Below are 15655 nucleotides of genomic sequence, written 5' to 3'. Positions count from 1 at the left end.
CAAAACCATCCCGTGTGCGTGCGTAATTGCCTGCGAACGATGGTGTGTACGGTTTTGTGGTCTATTACGGTCTATACCCTAATTTTAAAATAACTTCTCCCTCGTTGCTCCGATTCGTCCCTGTGGAAGGAGCCGTTCGCTCGCTCCATACATTAGCCGTCCCAGCTGTGAAAATGATAAATTTTAATCCTTTTGCGGTGGTTTTACTTTTCTTACCCCGGTTGTGATTATTTTCAAATAATGTTAATGCGTTTGCTGGGGTGGGAGAAAGTTACGTGTACGGTCGTGAACGTGTGTGCTTTATTTATTGAGTGTTTGTTTCAGGTGTTTCCAGGGCGGCTGAACAGTACCACGTGGGAGTGTGGGAAAACCAAGCCTGTGTGCGTACTTGGCGTGTATTGAACGAATATTTGGGTTATTATTCAACAGCGAATTTTTTTTCTCCACCGGGTTTCAAACATCTTGACAGGGAATAATGTGTGGTTTTCTTTTTGTCAAGCCGGGTTTGATTAATTGCAGTTGATGGAAAAGTTGGTGTTTCTGTATTATTGAAAGCATCCTTGTTTATTTTGCTTTGGAAGTGTGAGGAAGGAGCGGAGCATTAGGCAAAATGCTTGTTGGTTGTCGGAGGTGCACTTTGTTGATGCTAATTTGAGAGTTTCCGGCTGTGGAAGCGTAATTGATGACTTCGTTGGAAGAGTGTGAAAGAAATTAGTTTGTTGTCCAATGATGAAGCATATTTGAATTTTAGGATATTGGATAACTTAACGATCTAATCTTTTATGTCCATCCATCTGATGATTGTCTCAAGGCCATATGCACATAACATCTTATCCGTTTAAGTCTTGTCTTGAAGAAAGAAGCTTTGTTGTCTGGTTATTATTTTTCTTGGCTTAACGGCTTCTAAGGTCACGCCAGCCATCGAATCGCTTACTAGACTGACCGATAGCACGATCCGTAGACGATTTGGAAATTGATGCAGGCCACACACACAACTTCATCCGGCATTTCGTCCCGTATCTTAAACAACCGTCTTCTGAAGACGTCCAAATTCAAATGTTTGACGTCGCCCAAGCTTCCAAACATGCTGAAGTCCAACGATTTCAAATCTGAAGACGAAGCAGTCCATTCCAATGCGCTGATGAAACATCGCAAATGCTCCTTGCAACAGTCCTGAGCGATCGAAGACTGGATACTGTAGCTGAATACTGTTGGAAGCAAAAGCTGTCGTTTCTAAAAAAGCTTTATAGCGCATGATTTCAAGTGGATTTGCAGAACGTGTTGTAAATAGTAATTCTTATTAATTTTCACGCCTTTGTCGATAAATAATAGCGGCAACTTCCCTTTGGTCGAGATAGCTCCTCATACCATCACCGCAGACGCATTTTAGTACCGCTCGACTGCTCTTTTATCGATCATTCTGCTTATTTAAGGATACCTCCAGAGTGAACTGTTTTTCGTCCAGAAAGATGATGTTGTGATCTGCGTGCGCCTTCAGCAGCAAGCGAGGATCTGGTCAACCTGTCGACAACTTTGTTGCTGGTTAAGCCATGAATTTTCTACTGTCATTGCGCCATCTATCTTAACCAGTAGACGAATAATCGACTCGAATTGAGATGCGACAGTTTCTGCTTTATCTATAAATGTTTGACAAATATTGCTGCAAAATGCAATAATGTGTTTGTTTGCGGCTTGAATCCATTGTAGATTAATAAAAACCTGGATTAATCGCAAAGTGTATGTAGTAGTAAACAAGCTAATCTGTTAAAATATACCCATTTAGTTGACATACAGTGAAAGAAAACACAATAAAGGGGCACTCGGATAAGTGTATCAGTTCTACGATGCCACCCTGTAGAAATTATTTCCACAATTTGATGTTCACACATTGCAAACCACATTATTCGTGGGGTCTTTGATTACCTAAGTCCTTTGAAGATTTGACGGTTTAAATGCCATAAAATAGGCAACTTGTTATACAAAACTCACAAATTTTTAGACTTGATTCAAAGTCAAATGAAACCTTGGTTATGATAAGGACACTTAGAAAATTGTTGAAATGAAAAAAAGTTTAGCCTATTGCGCATATCGAAGTGGAACATACGCAGTTATCTTACATGCAACTTTTAATTTACTTTAAACACAGTTATTCCTTCCAAAACGTTTACAGATTCTCGACACGGTGCGTAAATTCGATCTACGTAAACGTTCCTCACCGATGTCAACTGTTTCATGAAGAATTGGCCAGGATTTGTTTTTGTTACATGATTAATCGAATGTTTGACAAATGCCGGCTCAAAACTTCAACATGTTTTTAAAGTCAAATTTTAGCAAAACCATTCACCGTTCAGAATTGCAGCTTTGTAACGGCAAGATAAACGTATATTTACATACATCTTGTCGGCTATAAAACAGCTCGTGTAGAGCATGTACTTTACTTCTGGAATGGTTAGAATGGTTGCAATTTAGTTTGAATTGAGCTGCGTGTGCTTTGCGAATTTGAATACAGATTGTTACAGTTTCGGTAGATTTGTGTTGTGAATTTATTTTTCCTGCTGCTGGAAAAATGCCTTTTGAGCTCGGTTATAATTGCTACTAGCATTCAACTAATGTTTTATTGTTCGCTGTTCAGCTTCTCATGCTTTGTATTTATGAACAATTTGTAGTTATTTTTACGGCTTATTTCCAACTGCAAATGCTGTTGATTTGCATAAATAGGGTTCTATTATGTAGTGCAAAACACCCAGATCAATGGATCTTCATGGCCATTTATTTATACCCGCCCGTTACTAGCGTACATTCTTGCGGAACCGTTCAATGGGACCTGAATTTCGTCGCGCTGAGCATTTCGCTATTCATTCAATATTTTTAGTAACGTATTTATGCTTCCCCACAAAATATTGCCAGTTTTACGCATGTTGTTCCGCTTCTTGCACCACGGGTACGATAATTTCGAACGTTCATTGACTCGACTTCGGCGGCCGCTATCTGTCAACACAGAAGGCGCTTGAAGAAGGCGTAAAAAATGAGCAACCAGAGGCATCCTTAGCCGAAAGAGATATGTCTTGCATGTCGCATGGCAGTAGGCAGTTCCGATTGCTTGCCTCTGTCGGTTTGGTGCTGTACTGGTGCCGGTGTGCCCGTGTGCACCTTCTCATGTCCCTTCGCGCGAACGGCAAACAGATGTGGGAAGGGAAGACCGTCCTCATCGTCGTCGTTGTCGGGCTCATGCGGTGACATATCTGTTTCATGTACCTTATTTTTAGGGGCAACTTGTTGCGTGTATGTTGCGTTTACGCTTTGCCACTACTTTCACCTCACTCACCATCCCAGTGCCGGCGAATGGGGTGGTTTGGCGGTGTTTCCCAAACCGATAGGGGGAGCTTGGTTTTTTTTCTTCTCGTTCCATTTTCCACATATTGTCACCAGTTGGGTTGTGGGATTGGTTGCGCACCGACATCAGCCAGGGATAATGGTTTAGAGCGATAATAACAATCATAAATTTGTTGTGTACCGCGTTTAGGGTAAAGCTGCGCCTGAGATGATGGTATATGTTGTCGGGTTCGGGGGAAGGGGAAGGGGGGGGGGGGGGCATTTTCATTTGTGTAGTAGCAGAATGGGGTTGGTAGCCATGAGGGAATGGTACGGAGTCGATATTTTTACGCAGAAATAAACTGCCGCGAACGACGTTCTAACCTAACTTGTAGGTGTCGCTTCACTATGCGTTCGCCTCACACGAGCAAAGGATGATTTCATTCGGTTTCATTCTTATTTTGGTCCATTCGGGGGGACCCATCATTTCATTTTCATTAGTTTGTAATGTGGGTAAAGAGGGAGAAACGAATAGGTTGTTGAAGCAGACAATGTTTAGATGCAGTTCGTATTTTTAATACGATTGTCTTTTGTTATGTGCAGTTTCTTACGGGAAAATGCCTCAGGAATTCCTTAAAATATGCCTCAGGAAACAGTGTTTATGCATTGAAAATGTTTATGATCAGCAGAGCACATATGTTACAAAAATTTTACAAACAATCAATTATTATTATTCATTTACAATAGCATAGCATGAAATGATTCACCTACTCTCTTACACATTTAATATAAAAATAAAACTACAGTTATTTGTATGATATTATTGCTATGTGACATTAAACACTTTTGTTTAATATCTTTATACAATAGACTTTCTCTTCCTATTTAGATTAGTGATGCTAAGAAGTAAATTATTTCATAATCTTATTACTGTTTTTTTGTATTCTTTATATAAAAATACAAATTTCTCCTCTTTATTGTTTTATATCAGCTCCTCTATCAACTGCTTACGGGGTTTCGCAGCTCATTTTTAAATGTCAGCATTGTTTTTCAGTTCTGTAAATGACTATTTCAATATCTGTCGAATGTATCGTTGCCGTAGATATGATTCTCATTTTTGTTCTGTATTATTTCAATAGTAAAGTGATTTTCTGAAGCCTGACGAAGACGAAGAGTTACTAGGATTTTTATTCATTTGAAAGAAAATGAAAAGGAATCTGCTGCCATTTACAAATGAGTTGTAAAACATTGTATTATTAACTAGAGTCCATAACATATCTATGTAATATTTGTTGTTTGATGAATTTGATAGAAAAATACTGTTTTTCAATTGAATAAGTTACTTTTTTGTACAATTTTTTATCGCCTTGTATCTCCTTGTGTATTACATTAATACATTTTTCTCATTATGATTACAATAGTTATTTCTTTTAGCTCCTTTTTCTACGTCAATTAACACTTCTACAAATAAAAAATGGTTTCAAAATGTAGTTAAAACCATTGGTCATTTATTTGCTTATAATCTATACCCATATTATGATCCATTTATATGTACGTTTCATCAATTTTGCATCTTGTGTTTTACGTGACGCGTTTGTAATCCTGTCTTGCACATTCTTCTCATTCTACCTCTTTTTCCTCTTTCTCTCTCATTCTCTTTCTCTCTCTTCTCTCTCTTCGCTACTTCTTGTACATGATATGTTCTTCAACGAATATGCTTATAATAATTCTCATCGAGCCCGTTGCTGTCAAAACATTAAATTCCTTTCTATATTGTGCACTGTTATTCTTTTCTCGCATTTTACCTTACCTATTTGTCCTCCTTGATGAATACTTTATAGTCGCTGTGTCTAAATAATTCTTCTCTAAAACCTTGCGTGCCGTTTTGTCTATCCTTCCTCCTACTTTATATCTTTTTCTGCTGTTCTTCCTTCTTTTCACATCTATCTCTCTATTCTTCGACTGTCCCTTTGCTCTCTGTCGTCTGTCTTAAGCTCTGTTTTCTACTTCAACTTTCGCAAACAAAATACACAAACACACTCTTTTATATATAGTGTTGCACATACTTCTTTGCTTACAAGATTGAGTCTCTCTATAGCTTTGCATAGCTATCCTTGTACCTTCCTTCCATCCGAAACCGAATTTGTACTGCTCTTCTTCTCCTTAGCACCGATGGAATGTAATGCAATGCCCTAAAATGTCTCTTCGTCTCTTCTTTTTTTTCTTCTTCTTTGTCCAGTTCGACCAAAACAGAGAGAAAGAGTGAGGGTGAAAGAGAAAGGAAAGGGAGAGAGAGACAGAGAGAGAAAGAATTTTGCGTGTGTGTGTATGTGTATGTGCGCGCATGGTAAGGAACTAAACAGCGCGACATGTGCAATGCAGATTTCTACGGTAGGCACATGTGTGTGGACGTTGATGATCAGATGAAGAGTTGCGCCTGTTTGGTCCATGTTGCCGCGACTGCACATCACTAACTACTACGAACGCAATCATCCTCACCAAAAAGACCCAACCGAGATGGAAAGAGACCACAAGAAACAGTGATGATGCAAACAAAAAACTGCATCCAAAGATATTCAAGTTATTTCCGGCGACTGATATAAGAGTAAACCATATTCGATCCTTGCGAACAAACGATATGACAGTGAGCTACGGAAAAAAGATGTATGATGCACGCTTAAGTCGATGGAGACGCCCTGCCCTTTTGCTGCACGTCCGTAACGATCTTCCAACTTGTCTCGTTGTTCTCCAGTCGCAACGATTTCATCGTCCATCCCTTCCATATTCGATTCCTTCTCTCTGTCTAGCCGCAAGGTTTTCTCCAACTTTTTATTGTGTCACGTTTTGATATCATGTTCTCGCCCGTTCTTCTTGACGGTTTCTTGTACAAAATCCTCCCAATCTCGATTCCGCTTCATGATCTTCGCTGGCAGAAAGTGAAGCTTGTTGTCTGGAATCCATTCCATGTTCCATTAAAGTCCCTTGCGGTTGTCGTTGTGTTGGTTGGCGCTTGTCGTATTCGCCATCGCCCCTTGTATCCGCACACGATCGCGTTTGCTGCTGCTGCATGGGGCGGCATAATCTTCGGGCTTTTTTTTTTTGGTTTAGTCCGCTTTTGTGAAGCGATATTTTGGCACCAACACAAAAATTCTCGATCATACGACGGAGAAGTACTGTGCGAGACCTCGGTTGTGCAGCAACAGCACTTGCTTTGGGCCAGCTCCTCTAGCTCCTCTAGATTGTCGTTTATTGTGTTGTAATAATTATTAAAAGAGTGGTTTATATACGAAGAAGTGAAAGTAGGATTCGCAAGTGATAATTGTTGGAGTGCAAAGTGTAGAAAATTCATTCGTTTTAGATACCCAGATATCAGCAAAAGTTGAATATTGTATTGGTTTGTTGCGATTACAGTTGTTACAGTATGTTATGTTTGCAAAAAGTTTGAGCCATTGAAAGCCTTCCACTGATGCGTGATTTAGGCTGTTGTTAGAAAGCGAAACGATAGAGAAAATTCTGTGTATGTGGTTAGTGATATACATGCGAAAGTGGTGCAAAAAAACCATAAGTGATCTAAACAAAGTATCTACAAAATTAGCATACACACTCACAGCTGTTAGTGTGTGCTAGTAACGTTAAGATTTTGGCGCTTTGCATCAGCATCCGGTTTCGCGTCGACGAGTTAGCAAAGTGAGCGGAAGATTCATCCCGTCTTCAGTCTACCGCAACCAAAGCCGTTACGTGTTGTTGTGGCGTTTTAAGACGGAGGTTTTGTGCAACTATTGCTGATTTTCATTGCTGTGTGGGTCGTCGTCGTCTGGTACGCAAAAACAGAAGGCAAGGAAGCGTTTGAGTGTTTTCTACCATCAGCAGAACGGTGCGAAAGTGTGTGGACCCAGCGTCGTCGAATCGTTTGAAATAAGCATCTAGACAATCACGCACCGAGCGGGCACATTTATGTGCAAACAATCTTAAACACGTCGGGTAAGCTATCTTTTTAAAAGAATTCAAATTCAAACGAAAGAAAAGATTCTACTGCCAGATAGTCTGAAGTTGAAGGCATCACAATCAGTGGAGCATTCGACGATCAAATAATATTTCTTAAGTAAAGTACTATTTCTAAATATTTCTAAATTCTGTATTCTTCAATGTCTCCAGCAACAATGTACGATTGAACGATCCATGTTTGCATGCCAACTGATCGGCTTGATGGCTGACAGTTGAATTAAATGTACTACCTTCTCCATCAATTAGCTCTACTCGTCAAGATACAAGTGGACACTTGTTCCTGGCTGATATTGTTGTGCCTTGATCTCACACACACACCCAATCACACACGCACACGGGGTCAGAGGAAATAGACAGGAGAAATAGGGAATGTATACAATGCGACTAGAGTTGTTTCAGGTGCATGAAAGACGTATCTTATTTCCCAAGCATGTCGGAGAGATGGCTTTGGTGCCGTGACCAGGATCACGAAGGCCCGACATCGTTTGAACTAGTTTTCAAGGAAATGTCCTTTCTGCCAGCTGAAGTCGAAGGAAAATTTACCTCGAGGGGATGCTTTTGCTGTTTTACTCCTTTCATACTTCACACTCTACCCTCTTCCCACACTCCTTATTGGCACCGTCTTGCCCGTGATTGTGTGTTGTGTAAATATCCTGCTGCGAAGTAGACATGATCTCGTGCAGCGGGGCAGCTACGGCACTCAATAGTAAATTCAATAAAATCATTCTACACTCGTCTGTCCTCTCAACCGCCGCACGTTATTCGGTGTACACCTCGAGATCATAGTATTTGAATAACTTTATACTTCGGTATACAATGGAGCATCTAGTGCAGATGGAATTTCGCCAAAAGGAATAGTCTTTAGAGAAGTTTAAGGGCTATGTTGTATTTGCAGCAGCATGCACAACAGTTGTTGGTTGCGGGTGAAACCGATACGAGACGGCTCTTACATCTTCAACAAATATTCAGTGTAAAGCGTAAAGCAATGTGTGTATCGTACATACCGCTCGTCATTCTTCGTGATAGTCGATGGTAGGGGTTTCTTCGATGTAGTGAGTGTGTATGTAGGGGTTTTAATTTTTTTTTCTCTCCATCTCTCTTCAATATCACCATGTTGCTTGGACACACGCATCATCCATCATTTTAGGGGCGGGGGAAGGTCGCGGTAACTTTACTTATTTATTGTTCAATTGACTTTAATAAACTACGACGAGATGTGAATGGTTCGTGCGCTGGTCGTGCGTTCGGGGAAACAGCAGCACCCGACACGAGCGGGAAGCTGTGTGGCTATTGTCGTCAAGTTTGTGCGAGGGATTCCGGGAGCTATGGGTGCCACGGCCACATGGCTGATGGCGATGTGATTCCTCCTGCAGTGCATCGTAAGGGACATACGCACACAGTCATTGTCGTCGTCATCGGTGTCTGGTGCGATGTGTTTGTGTATGTTAATTAAGGCAATTGATTGTGATCGGCCGGCCAAGGGGTCGCCGATGTTAGCCTATATGCTGAAGTAAGCATGCAAGATGGCTCGCCAGCACACACAGCCAGGGAGGCTAGCCTTGGCGAGTCCGCTCGTTCGTCGGTTTTGAACCATGGCCGAAAACTTTGGCACAGTAAGCGGAAGGAAATCGATGGCCGCGGGAGTGTCCAACCCCGCAAAACGTGTGTGTGTGTATGGCGTTAGGCAGCTTACCGTTTGGGACGGAATTGGACGCGTTGTTGCTTTGAAACTTGCTTTGAAAGGTTTAGGCGATTGGTGATGTGTTGTGAACGTCGCCAAAGTCATGGCTGTTTGGGGGAGAGGTTTACGTCAACACACGCGCCTCTAGTGGAGGTAAATGTATGGAAATTGAAATCATTGGTGCGATGATTTGCACAGTTCGAAGTAGGACCCACTCTGGTGCAGAGGGTCCGTGTGGACTGAGGATGTCGAGAAGATGTCGTCGAGCTGTGCAGCTGAAGTTGTGTCATTATCATAGTAAACCTTATCCACCACAAAGGCAAATAGTGCTTTGCATAGTGTCGATGGTCTTTGGCCTTCTTTGTCGCGTCGTTTTCTCGCTTGTTGATAACATTCAATTACGCCGTAAATGCGTGGTTTTACTCTGCATTTGATGTACGGTTTCAGTTTGTTGCTAATGCTTGGCCGCCGGTTTTAGAAGCATCAGCCAAAATTGAGCTCTTGTATTTTCTAGTAAGTTGTATAATTGTTGCTTAAGTGTTTAGACGTCAATATCTTTTTGATTTGATATATGTTAGCATAATTGGTAGATTCTTGAGTGCTGATAGAGTCGAAAGTTTTCAAACAATCAATCCCCGAAGCATCGAGAAAATAAATATACTTTTCTGCTTCGTTCATGAGTGAATTCATGCTCCAAAGTGCGTTTTTTGGTGCATGCATTTGAAGTTAACCGTTCCAACCACGTAACAAAACCCCATTGCACACTTGGAACCGGTTTCACTTTTACACAGTTTTCCTTTCTGGTACCAAGCGCGCGTAAGTCAAAATTGTAAGTCAAGTTCAAGGCTCGTTGCAAATGGTTCACCAAAGACACGCCAGACCAGGCACGTTTGCCTTACCCTCGCCATACCTGCCGACGGCGACGAACGAGAGCACCAAAAGAAAAGCGCATTTGTCTGGCTGTACAAAACTGCTCGCTTGTTTTCTCGGTAGCTTTTTCCGCCTTTCGGATCCGCATCCAATGGTGCTGGTGCGATTTTGGGGCTTTGGGTAAGATGGTGTATAATCTTTTTGTCCAATGTGTTTCATGTGTATTCAGTGACCAGATAAACAGGGACCGAGAGCAATGCATACACGGTTCTGTTGTGGAGTTATGTCGAAGAATGTCTACCGCAGCAACCAGCAACCTTCAGCAAAAGTCGACGATTTTTTGTTGTATTCCGCTCCAACTATGCGAACCGAAAGGGTGGTTTTTGGGTCTCTTCATTTCCTGCGTTTCGTCGCGTTTCAAATTTCCGATGGGACTGGTTTTTTTTGCTGTATTATGCTCGGACCGACGACAACGCGCAGCAGTAAGTGTGCATTTGAGCCACTCCAGCGGGGTCTGTTGTTTCTGACAAGGCATCACGCACCACCCGACTGCAGGAGTGTTAGTGTTGGGGTGGTCTGTTCCGATGGTCAACCTCGTGAAGCAGCTGAATCTTCTCGATGCACAAGAAGACGTAGAAGACGTCGGCGTTCAAGGTTAACTGCTTCACCCCGAACGCGGTTGGAGCAAACTTGATCGTGCCTTGCTATTATTGCCATCCCCGCGTGCCAGCCGCTCGTTTGGGGTGCGTTTTTGCAAGTGAACCTTTTCGGTTTTCGGTGGACGGTGAATGGGAGAGGGCGCTGGCGAACGAGTGGTCTCACGGTCGTCTTCGTTGTCTTTGGTGAAGTTGGCACACTTGAAGCTTGCCTGCTCCTGCGGTCACGGCTGCTAGGTGAAACACAAAACCTTGTGCTGTGTCTGGCGTGATGGTAAGCCAAGAAATGTGTCGCGCATGGAGCTGGACGAACACGACCATCATCGGTCTTCGCCTGGGACGCATCGATTTAATGATCGGAAATTGGTGTTGCGTGATCGGTTTTGGCTCGACACACTGATCGATCGGTAATTGTAAAAGTGAGAGTGAAGACTCTTACTGGAGTTTTGGAACCTAAGGACCTAAAGCGAACTGATGATGGCGTAACTGTTCTGATTGTTTTACGCATATCTACAGAACTTTGGCAGGATGTGGTTCGTTCGCCAGTGCACATATGTTGCTATGTTCAACAAAATTCAGCATTCCAAGGGTGGAAATATTGAATAAAATAATGTTGGTTCCGAGGCTTTAAAAACGCTCGCTAATTGAAGAGGAAATACAGAACAACGAATTTTACGACCAATTTAATTTTTATTGCAGTTTCGGTTTCGCGAGGTTTGAAGCATTTAATGGAATTGTTGATTAAGGAAATACATTTTCAATTTTGTTGTAGTACATGTTTTTGGCTGTCTTAACTTTAAGGCTTCATAAGATACTATATAAATTAAAGTTTATTGAGTTTGTTTGAGTGTGTAATTAGAAGTTCTTAATTGCTTTACACATTTATTGTACTTCTTCTGCTTGGTCAACTTTTTTCCAATATTTCGACTGTTCGTCTTTTGGCCAGAATAGATAGGCTGTTATTATATTGTAACATTTGTAATTTCCCAGAATGAGAGTGTCGAAATGCGAGAAGCCGTAATACTTATGAATAAAATCTGAAAAGCCAAACTTCATGTGCCATTTGAGCACTTAAGTATTACAACTACTTTCACAGGTTGTGCTCCGTTTTTTTTTTCTTTGCATTGACTCGCACCTCAATGTACTTGATCGCGCTGGCCCCATGTCACTCTCGGTGTGAAAACGTCTAATTTACATTTCACTTATTTATCTCGTGTGTCGGGAAGCGCTTTAACGCGGTTTGCTTTTTCTAGCTGCGGAAGCAACACATACTAATCTGCACGCGTTCTCCATCAATCGCTCGCGTTCGATACAGTGTCTATGAAGATGTTGAAAAATTAGCTTTGGCAATGGTCCAACGGCATTGATGAGCTCTGCACTTCGAGTGTGGCGAACTTTCTCATTGAATTTAGTGTTAATTTTCTGCCAGATAGCAACACGAGATGATGTAGCTTTTTTTTCATCACCGTTAAAAAAATCTCCAAATTGATTTGAAATATGTGCGATAAATGTTTTGTCAAGGGTCTGGTGCCTTGCAAAGATGGAGCGTAAAGAAATAATTGCATACAACCGGTACGTGCTGCGCCACACCGTCTTTTGCTAACGTCGTGTGTACATCCGGCGAACAAAACGTGTTCAAAACGACTGCTTAACCCTTTTGCTGACCTTCTCCACCCTTTCCCGCCGACGGGCGTGCGCCTTCGGGGGGCACGATTGTTTGCAGCAGCATGGTGTCGTTTGGCACTTGTTGAATGCATTTTGCAGCGAAATGACATGGCGGTTGATCGCTCTCTATCGTTCGCATTCGATCGGTCTGGGTCGACCGATTTGCAGCTTCCTGTGCTGTTCGCACGAACGTGTTGGAAGCACATATTTCTTCATACCCGGTGTAGGTCGTACAGAGACAGGGAAGACGGGATGCACAAGTTGTTGTTGAGTGAAACGATGATGCTGCTGGTTCATGTGAGATAGCCGCAGCCAAAGTGCCGGCCCATCGCTGTAGAGAGGAGAGAGAGAGAGAATGGATCCGTTGTGAAGTGAAGTTTCCGTTTGCGGGAGGGCCCGCTTTTGGTGGCTGCAAAGTGATGATTTTCGCTAAAAATAACCCATTATTTATGAAGGGGAGAGAGGTGGTCCTCGGTGAGCCAAAGTTCGTTCTGAGCCGTTTGGAGTTAACGCCATAGTGTTCGTCTTTGTCATCGTTGGCGAAGATATTGTTCAGACATCGTGACGTTTGTGAAAGAAGCACGGTAAGGCTTTAATCCTGCTTGGGAGTAATATAAAGTTTTATCAAGACAATTGAAAGTGTTCCTTTGAGAACGATTTTGTGTTAATTTTTGAAATGTATTTTTAGATTATATTGACTTTATATTTGATGCTAACAGACTTTTAAATCGATAAAGGAAGTGAGGGAAAAACAACATATTTTCAACTAGATTGTGGAAGTGGTAATTAAATGGAATCTTTTCAAGCATTCTTAAACTCATATATTTTTGTCCTATTATTGCCAAACCACAGTCTTCCACTTTATCATAAAGTGAGATCTGAAAACGCTCCAACGCTTTCATCCTGAACAGAATCCTAAACTAGTTGGAATGGTTCTTCTTCTTCTTCTGGTTCTTCTTGGCCTACCAAACTTCTAGGTCACGCCGGCCATCTAATGGCTTACTAGACTGCCGGATACCACGAAGTTGGTTAGTCAATGTTCACTACGGGATGAGTGTCCAGATGGGATTTGAACCCAGTTCCTGCCGTGTGAAGACCGGCGTTGCTGTGGCTTATACTACCGGGCCGGGTTGAAATGGAAAACCCTACCCAATACTCTTCCGAAAACCCCCTTTAATTATTTTATGAGATTATTTTACATTTGTTTTTACTTTGTACTACTTTACTTTACTTTACTACTTTACACTCTGAAGTAATTGGAAATCCTGTGTGAGTATTGAATAGTTTCTAGATGGGCGATAATATTTTGAACGAACATAAAGGTATGAATAGGCTGTAACAAAATCAATTCTGAATACAGCAAGTACGAATTATACAACACAAGCGGTGTTGACAATACGGCATTGGACCGTCATAATCAATTGTAAATAAATAAATAAATAAGTACGAATTATGAAATTTTTTTATTTTATTTAATTTATTTCAAGTTGTATTCGTTCGCCATTACAGCTGTACATGTTTTCAACCAAGCTTAAATTTTAAATACTTACCAAAAAAAAGCTTAAATACTTACAAAAATCAGGGCTACAAAACAAAAAAGAAAAGAAAAAGACAATTAACAAATAACCAAAATAAAAATAAAAGAACTCAAAACGAAATTATAAGGAATTTAACATCAATCGACGAGAGGTGGCCGAGGTAAAATGAAACTCAAATAAGTAGTAGAAAACATTAAACTGACGCTGACACAGAAGTGTTTTGCAGTCGTTCTGCTAGGGACTTCATCGAACCAGCCTCGTGCGTCATGTTGAACTTGTTAAGAAGCACATTCAGAGGGAGCTTCGAAGCTGCTGGCTTCAATTGCTACTGGTTCATTCAGATTTCTCATAAGAATTTACAGATACAGATTTACAGATTTGCCTCTGTCTGGTGACAGAGGCAAAATGGACACCGTTCTTCATATAGAATCATATCGCATCCGGAACGTTTCTCCTTGGTATGTACTTTACTATCCAACTACGTGGTATCAATAAGTCTCGTAAACTCTTAGAAACCCGGCATTATCTAGCGGGTTGACGATACGGCGACGTGCTGTGATACTTAATAATAAACCTAACCCCTAACCTAGCGGGTTGTGGAGCAAGAAAAATAAAAATTAGTAGCTAGTATTCCGATATTCGAAGATCGAGGCTGTGTAATAAATCCCGTCAGGATCGTCTCCTCGGACATAGGAATGACTTTCATATGGGCATAACCAACTCAAAGAAACCAAAAATGACAGCCCATTTTTGCTCAAGATAATAAATAAAGTCACAGGAACAGAAGAAATAAGACTTCATCTATAAATAAAATAATATGTGATGCATTTTTATTTATCAAGTAAACAACCTAATTCGTGATCTTTTGAAAGTTTGATATGCTTGATGAATCATGAATCATACCTTTTTTGCATAACGTTTGATCAATACAATAAACAAGAATAATGAAAGCCTTCCTCGCAATTTAAAAACAAAAACGTCAGCTATGACATGCTACGGAAATTTATCCAATCAACTTTGGCTCACTCTCGATCCCTTAAACCTGCTCTTCGTGGACAAAAAGTTCACCTCTTAGCCATTTTGACAAATCGTAAACCACATGACTATGATGCGCTCCTTTCATGCTACCGGAAAGTTACAGAAAAAAAAATCAACCGAAAAAAAGAAAATAAATACACACAAACTCAGAATAACCTCGCAAAGAGGGACGCAGTGGAAATACCCGCGAATCGGTAGTGACATGCTTCAAATGAAAGCAAATTGTGTATAAATTGAATTATTATTTTAACACACTGGTTGCCCCTCCTCCCCATGCCAGGCGAGTGTATTTTGGTCAGTACTGCACAATCCATACGATGATGCAAACCACCTCTCCGGCATTACCCGTGGAACTGGCTCTGGCTCGTTTTGCGATGATGACATGGCTCGGCACGTTTGGATGGAGCTCTATGTGTCCCAACGTTTTTTTTTTTTTTTGGACAGCATGTCGCACGAAACCGCCAATAAAACGGTCGTTTCTGTTCGTTCCGGCAGAGCATCGGTTCACGTTTGGAACTGCTGGAGGGGTAATGGGCAATGGCGGGAAGAAAACGAAGCAGTAGGTATTTACACATCAATAACAAATAGAAGAAATGTGTGTACGAGTTGAAAAATGGACTCACCGCTGTGTTTCCGCGGTCCATGTGCACACTCAATGGTGGTATACTTCAGTGGTCCATATCCATCCGCGTCCGCATCCGCAAGCCTCCGTATGACTCCGTTGGACTATTTTTCGGACGGGAGCTCGCGCGTTGACTTTTGGTTATGATTTCTTTTGATGTATGACTTCATGAGGCGGCTGGCCACAACGTTCAATGGAAAAAGATTTTGTATGGTAGTAAGAGCGATGAAGAGAGGAAGAGAGTGGAGAGGGCGGTTAGGATGGTGGT

At 41.5% G+C, this 15655-nt stretch overlaps 2 protein-coding genes across 7 annotated transcripts in view; one reads left to right on the top strand and one right to left on the bottom strand.

The window, feature by feature from the left end:
- Nucleotides 1-15655, bottom strand: part of LOC126558885 (heme oxygenase 1) — a 536918-nt gene that overhangs the window by 490874 nt on the left and 30389 nt on the right. The window lies entirely within an intron of this gene.
- The window catches only part of LOC126557414 (polypyrimidine tract-binding protein 2), a 202731-nt gene continuing 194269 nt past the window's right edge, over nt 7194-15655 (top strand). For all 6 annotated transcript variants that reach the window (XM_050213188.1, XM_050213186.1, XM_050213185.1 and 3 more), the window contains exon 1: nt 7194-7293. The gene's annotated coding sequence lies outside the window, so the exon portion shown is untranslated. The remainder of the gene's footprint in view (nt 7294-15655) is intronic.

The sequence above is a fragment of the Anopheles maculipalpis genome, chromosome 2RL (assembly GCF_943734695.1).
Source record: "Anopheles maculipalpis chromosome 2RL, idAnoMacuDA_375_x, whole genome shotgun sequence".
NCBI lineage: Eukaryota > Metazoa > Arthropoda > Insecta > Diptera > Culicidae > Anopheles > Anopheles maculipalpis.
The sequence above is the reverse complement of the archived record's forward strand: the minus strand, read 5'-3'. Positions and strand labels throughout refer to the sequence as shown.